Source organism: Ambystoma mexicanum, chromosome 11 (genome assembly GCF_040938575.1).
Source record: "Ambystoma mexicanum isolate Mex_15411 chromosome 11, UKY_AmexF1_1, whole genome shotgun sequence".
NCBI lineage: Eukaryota > Metazoa > Chordata > Amphibia > Caudata > Ambystomatidae > Ambystoma > Ambystoma mexicanum.
Genome location: NC_090934.1, coordinates 992,891,928 through 992,898,885, shown reverse-complemented (window position 1 = coordinate 992,898,885; position 6,958 = coordinate 992,891,928). Strand labels below are relative to the sequence as shown.

General features: G+C 47.7%; 1 protein-coding gene across 5 annotated transcripts in view; it reads left to right on the top strand.

Moving 5' to 3' along the window:
- Positions 1-960: 960 nt before the first annotated feature.
- The window catches only part of ARNT2 (aryl hydrocarbon receptor nuclear translocator 2), an 861,066-nt gene continuing 855,068 nt past the window's right edge, over positions 961-6,958 (top strand). For all 5 annotated transcript variants that reach the window (XM_069624174.1, XM_069624173.1, XM_069624172.1 and 2 more), the window contains exon 1: positions 961-1,088. The gene's annotated coding sequence lies outside the window, so the exon portion shown is untranslated. The remainder of the gene's footprint in view (positions 1,089-6,958) is intronic.

The following is a 6,958-nucleotide window of genomic DNA, read 5'->3' as shown; positions in this document are numbered from 1 at the left end:
TCAAATCAAAACCCCTCATCTCGTAAATGCAGTAAAGTTACAGAAATCATGGCAAGGGAACTTCATGCTGTAGTGCTCCCGCCCCCCACCATGGCATCTGCTACTCTTCATCTAGAGTCCCAGGTGCCGCTGAACTGTCCCCCGCTGTCGTCTTCTTGCTGATAGATTTTTTTATCCATCCACTGTGATCATTGGATATCGAAGCTTGAGCCTCATTACTCCATCTTCTCAGGATGAGTAGGTAGTCGTGGGTTTGTATTCTTCATGGTCTGTGTGCGCTCCAGTGGCAGCATTTGTATCACCCCCGGCTCATGTGGTTTCGGCAGCCCCGGATGCATCCAAGCCCACAGGAGCCTGTGCAACAGTGCAGAAAAAGAAGCACGCATGCAGCACTGGTGGAAATGGGATCGACATGGGGCTAAATTTCAAACTGGCCGAGTTCATTGTTGTTCCAGTGAAAGCCTTGTAGCTTTGTAGAAATCCCGTGAATACAGCGAAAAGCCACCGCCATTTTGAGGTGGAAAAAAGGCAAGTATGCTTACGCAAAAAAAAAATCCGACTTGCTGGCAGCCGATTTTTACAAAAAAAACTTCTGCCTTGAAATTCCCTCGTGGTGCTCGGGGATGGGGATAATACTTACCAGCCAAGAAGACACACAAAGACCCGCTATTGTTAAATATACCTGGCGCAGTGGCGCCTCGAAACACTTCCCAGATGTATAACGCCTTATAAATGCACAATACAAAATAAATAACTCCCGTGCATAGAACGGCGTCCTCCTTCCTCGACGATTCTCTTCCTAAGCACGTACACGTCCGACGTGAGAACGTCACGATTTAACGTCATTTCAGAACTACGTGGAAAAACGTCGTATTACCTTAAAGGCATTTTTGAAAATGTCGGCACACTTTTAAACAAACAGACAATGCTATCGGGTCTCATACGGACTTTAATATGTGTTTCAATTGATAATACAAGCAACTTAAGGCCTCCTTTTAATCACCGCTGATGGATAAAATCTATCAGCAAGAAGAAGAAAGAAAACAGCGTTTACCAAACGCTACTTTTTAGTTTGCAGGTAGCATCAGGTGAGTGCATGCGATCCAGCTCTTGTAGTGAATTTTATATGCATGTCTTTTATCATCCATTGACGTAGACCGTTTTCACCCCTTTGTTGTTATATTGGTAAGAGGAGCCCTTTATTTGCAACCTCTGGAAATGCACGTTGAAGTAAGAGGCTGCCCCTTTGTTGTTATATTGGTAAGGAGCCCTTTTGCAACCTATGCAAATGCACGTTGAAGTAAGAGGCTGCAGCTGAAGCGGTAATTCGCTGCATTGTAATTATTATATGTTGAAATAAAAAATAACAAGTACGTGACTTTCTAAACATCTGGTTTTCAAATTAGACAGGGCAGCCTATTGTTGTTGTTGGTATCGTCGACACAGTGGCTACTCCGAAGCTTATTTGTGATACATTTCAGGCACTGGAATGCTTGCAGACGTAGTGACTTCTAAACACCTACCACACAATCCGTGGTCTGGTCTAAATGACAATATCTGCACCAGCTAATGATTGCAGGCGTGTACTGTCTCTAGTTTCAGTGCCTATTCTGAAAGTAATGATTCCCCTGGGCTAATGGCTGCAGATACGGACTTTTTCGGGGCCTAACGACCCTTCTGGGGATATAAACTGCAGGCACCGTGTCTGTTCTAGGTCTAATGGCTGCAGACACAGAAACGACACCCCTATGAATATCAGACACTATCTTCTGTGGCGCCAATGGCAAAGGCCGCTGGAGCGATTGAGTGCAGGCACAATATCTGCTCTGGCGCTAATGACTTGCGCTACAGATACAGTACGTACCTGCTCATCAGCTACATCTGACAATGCCTGCCCTCGGGCAAATAATTAGACTCAGTAACCGATCTTGGCTAACGATTCCAGACACAGTACCTGCCCTGGAACTAATGACGTTTGATACAGTACCTGCTAATCCATTACATATGATGGAATACCTGAATGATGGCATGCACAGTACGTACTCTGAGGCTATTCCAGTCACAGCATTTGCTCTGGGGCTAATGGCTTTTAACACAATACCTGCTCATAATCTGGGGTTAATGGCTGCAGAAACAGTAAAAAAACCCATGCACCCTTTCCTTCTCGTGTCCTTTCCTAATTCCCTCTGACACCTCGAACCACGCTCTCTGAAATGAACGTACAGCTTAAAGAAGTGATCACTAGGGATAAACCATCGTGCCGAGATTTTGGTGCAATTGATGGGATGCTCATTCACTTCACTTGTGCCAAAAAGGTGGTGAACCGCGTATAAAGGCCATTTACATGTGTGCGGTAGCGCAGTAACAAGGCAATAAAAATAAATTCTATTTTATTGTCATTTTGAACCGTAATCTGTAACCCCCCCATCCCACCACATGTAACCAACAAAGCACCCAGTCCTACCCCCTGCACGCCCCCCTAAACCAATAAACTTTTGAGATGGCTTCCAGTCCCAAGTTTCTGTGAGTGGCCAGCTCTCTCCACAGCCGGTGTATGGGCCCTTGCACCATTTGAGGAACCCGCCTCCTCACCCCCAATAGTCCTCGCCTCACCTAGAAACTTCAGCTATGTTTCCTCCCTGCTTCCTGTGAAGGCGCCCTCCCTAAGTGGAGCGACTACTCGCCCTAGCAATCTCATTTTCCTCAGGCACCATTCTTCCCGCTGCAGGTGATGCAGGAAAATGTCCCAGTCCGAGAGAAACCTTCTGTGATCTCTTTGAAACAAATCGGTCACCCACTCCAGTACCACAAAGTCCAGGATTTGATTGACCCATTTGTGTTTTGTGGGGGCAGCTTTTTGTTTACATTTCTGTGCCACCACAAGCATTGCCGCCACTATCAGGATGTTGTATGTCTTTCTTTGGGCTTTCGAGGGTAGCTTTTCCAGAACCCCACACGTTCCCAGGATGGCCATTCCTTTGTTGTCCGGCATCTGACTCCCCAAAATAATATTCATTGCTGCACGGATCATGTCCCAATAAGGCTGTATGACTGGGCAGTCCCACACGATATGTTTGCACAATCCCAGTGGCCCAAATCCCCTCCAGCAGAGCGCTGATGCAGTTGGGTAGAATTGATGTAGTTTTTCTGGGATGAGATGTCATTGGACCCTTATCTTAACTGACATCTCTTGAATCTGGATGGCCTGCGTGAGCTTGGGGATATCTGACCATAACTGAGTCCAAAGTTCCCCCTCCAGCGGCAGCCCTAACACAGTTTCCCACTGCTCCATATAGTGCAATGCCTGGCTCCTTGCCCCTTCTGTTTTGATCCCATCTAACGCTCCTACCAAATGCCTGTCGCTGTGTGAACCGTTTAAAGGGCTTGAGATCCCTGGTGGCCGCTGACATGACCATTGTGTTCAGAAGACAGTGCCTTAGTTGAGAGTAGCAATACCTCTCACCCTCATCCAAAGTCCTACTAATAGCAAAGAATGGTGTGGATGTTTTTGTTGCCAAAAGGAGATTGATAATTGAGAGCGAGGATGGCAAAACTGAAAGAATAAATTGTTTAGGAAAATGTAAATGTAGGATTGGTTAGGGTATTGTTCATTGGTTTTCTTTTATCGGATTGTTATGAAGGGGAGGTTGTAAATGTTACAGGATTAATGGTGTCTTGTTAACAATAAGCTTGTGCTTGATTTACAAAACCAATAAACCATAAAAAAATAAAAAATAAAGTCCTACTGGTACTGTGCAAAGGTTTTAATGTCCTGACCTAAGAACATATCACTTAGTTTGCGGCACCCCTTCCCATACCCAGTGTGAAGTGTGGATTCCTAAACCGATACGTCAGTGGGAGGGGAAGGAGGTCCAGTTCGCCATCTGCACCAGCTCATCCCATGAGTCCCCCACTGGGGCCCCTATCCTGCTACGATACATGTTTTCAGGTCTATTCCCCCTTGGGTCGCCACAGCACCTCGTCCAGCGGCAAGCCCACCACCGCTCTGTCAATGCAACAGCACGCCTTCCTGCGATAACCCCTGAGCCAATTCCGGATCACTCTGATTTGAGCCACAAGGAAATGGAGGCAGAAGGTTGGCGCTCACAGACCTCCCTTGCTTCTGGGAGACATTAGCATCTGCATAGCTACCCTGGGTCTCTTGTGGTTTCAAATAAATGACCCAACAGGTTTTTGAAGGGTCCTGAAGAAACCTTTGGGTACCCCCAATGGCAGGGCTTTCAAATAGTACAGGATGTTTGGCAAAATCACTATTTTAAGGGCATTTATCCTCCCCATCCAGGATATTGATAAGAGCAGCCAGTGCAGCTTTGTCGCTAAAGGCAAGTAGCTAGCACGGTAAAGAGCACACAGAGAACCCGTAACCTGGACCCCCAAATATCTAATGCTGGTTTCCGCCCACAATTCCTCAACCTTTTCTAAGGGGGCGGTTAAGTTTAATAACTGACTTGTGGGCATTTACTTTTAACCCTGCCACCTCCCCAAAGAGTTCCTGCGAGATTCCTGGGAATGAGGTTTCTGGTTCTGTGATCAAGAGGAGCATGTCATCAGCAAACACTGCAACTCTATGCTCCTCGCCCCCAAAGGGAATCTCCTTAATATCCAGGGATGCCCTAATGCTGGCCAAGAGCGCTCCAGGTGGATGGCGTATAAGAGCGGGCAACCCTGCTTAGTGCCTTGTGAGACCATGATCCTCTGGGAAAGTTGCCCGTTGATTGCCAGGCGCAACAAGGGAGTTCACTAGTTGGCTCATACCATTGAAAGGAATTTGGAACTAGATCCCATAACCTCAATGTTATGGAAGAGGAATGGTCTTTCAACCCGGTCGAATGCCTTCTCGACATCCAACGCTAGCATAAGTGCAGCGGTTCTAGATTTATTTACTTTTTTAATCCGATGACAGACCAGTCGAACGTTATCCGAGGTCTACCTATGCCTAATAAATCCTCACTGGTCGGAATCAATCAGTTTGGGGATGAGCTTATCCAGGCGTGACGTGAGAACCTTGGTGTCGATCTTTGTGTTTAGATTAATAAGGGCAATCGGCTGGATCAAACCGCATAGAGTGACATCTTTAGCCGGCTTTGGTAGCAGCACAACCGTGGCGTCTTCCATTGTCTGGATGAGATACCCTGCATCCCCAACCCAAAAGAGTTGAAGAGCTGGAGTAAGGGCAGTATCAGTGCCTCTCTAAAGCTTTTGTGGAAACCCGCTGGAAAGCCGTCCAGGGCCTTTCCTGATGGTGAGGCAGCTATAGCCGCCCTCACTACTTCGGGAGTAATGATTCCCACAAGTTCATCCAGTTCTTGTGGAGTGATCTTGGCGAGAGGGCACGGGACAGGTATTCCCTTTTGGGCTCCCTCTTAGGGGAATCTGATGTGTACAGGGATGAATAATATTCAGTGAAGACCAAAATTATGTTGGGTAGCAGAGTGCTTTCTTGCCGCCCCCCCACATTGTTTTTAAGGATTGTCCTCGACGCTTCTTTTTTCCTAATCGACCTCACTCACAGGTGATCCACCTTATTGGCTTTGACATAATACCTCAGTTGGTGGTCTAATTTGCAAAACATCTAATTTCCCCCTAACCCACAATATTCTCTTTGGGATCTATGTGATCACTGCGCCGCCCTCAACTGCGATGCCGAAAATGCTGACGGCAGTTACGGCGTGGCGCAGTGATCATATGGATCACTGTGCCCGCTTCCCCTGGCCTGCATTACCCCTCCCAACCCCCCACCCCACTTACCTTTAGGGCAGCACACTTCTGCGTGTGCCGCCCGCACTGTGTGATCCCTGCATTGTCAGCTCTTCCCACTAACGTGGGTTGGAGCTGACACCGCAGGGTGCATTTTATTTATTTATTTATTTATTTATTACGTGTCCCTCGCTTTCCAAAATGGTAAGCGGCGGACAGCCCCGCAACCCCGGACCCCAATTACTGCGCCCAGGAAGAGCGGGGGACACCCCCGCAACTCCTGCTCTGCTTGGGCGGAGTAAATGTCACCCTCATGTTGTGTGCCTCCAAAGTCGCAGTGACTGTGGGGGCGCACAAATGAGGGCGACATTTTTGTATGATACCTTCTCTTTGCAGCGTACTCCCCGTGTTATTTGCCATTTGAGCTATTATTCATTTAATTTTAGCTTCCAATTCCTCCTGTAAGAGACCTAGTTGTTTGTCCCTCTAGCACTTCATCGCAATGAGCTCCCCTCCCCCTCAATGCAGCCTTAAACGCATCACACACCACCTGGTCACGTAACACCCTCTGTTGCGTTAAGTGCAAAGTAGTTCAAGATTTTTTTTTTTCTTTATGTCCTCAAATGGACTTCATCCGTACAGATGTTGCTAGGGAACTTCAACCGCCATAGACCTGGTTCATTCTACCCCATATTTAAGGTAATCGTTATGGGCGCATGGTCTGACAGGCCGATCACTTCCAGCTCTATCCCCGCGACCCTCCCCAATAGTGACCTCAAAATCCAGGAGTAATCTATCCTTGAGAAGGATCTATGAAGTTGGGAATAAAATGTGTAGCCCCCCCCCCCCCTCAGTTCCCTCCAGCCATCTACCAACGCCAATTGGGCCATGTGTTTGTTGGAGCAGGCAGATGGCGCCGCCTGGTTGTGGCACACCCTTGTGCTCCTGTCTTCTCTTGGGTCCCATGCCAGATTAAAGTCGCCTACCGATACTATCTGCCCTTTGGCAAAAGTCTCCAATTTGGTCAGTGTCGCCCGCAAGAACCCAACTTGGCCTATATTGGGGGCGTAGATTGCTGCCACTGTATATGTCCCCCTCTCCCATTGGCAAGAGAGACTACCCTCTGTGTCCCCCTCGTAGCTATGACCTGGAAGCCTGGGATGTCCCGAATAGCTATTAACACCCCTACCCACCACCGTTTTCCCTGGGGTGTTGGATTGGATTTGATTTTCAGCTTATG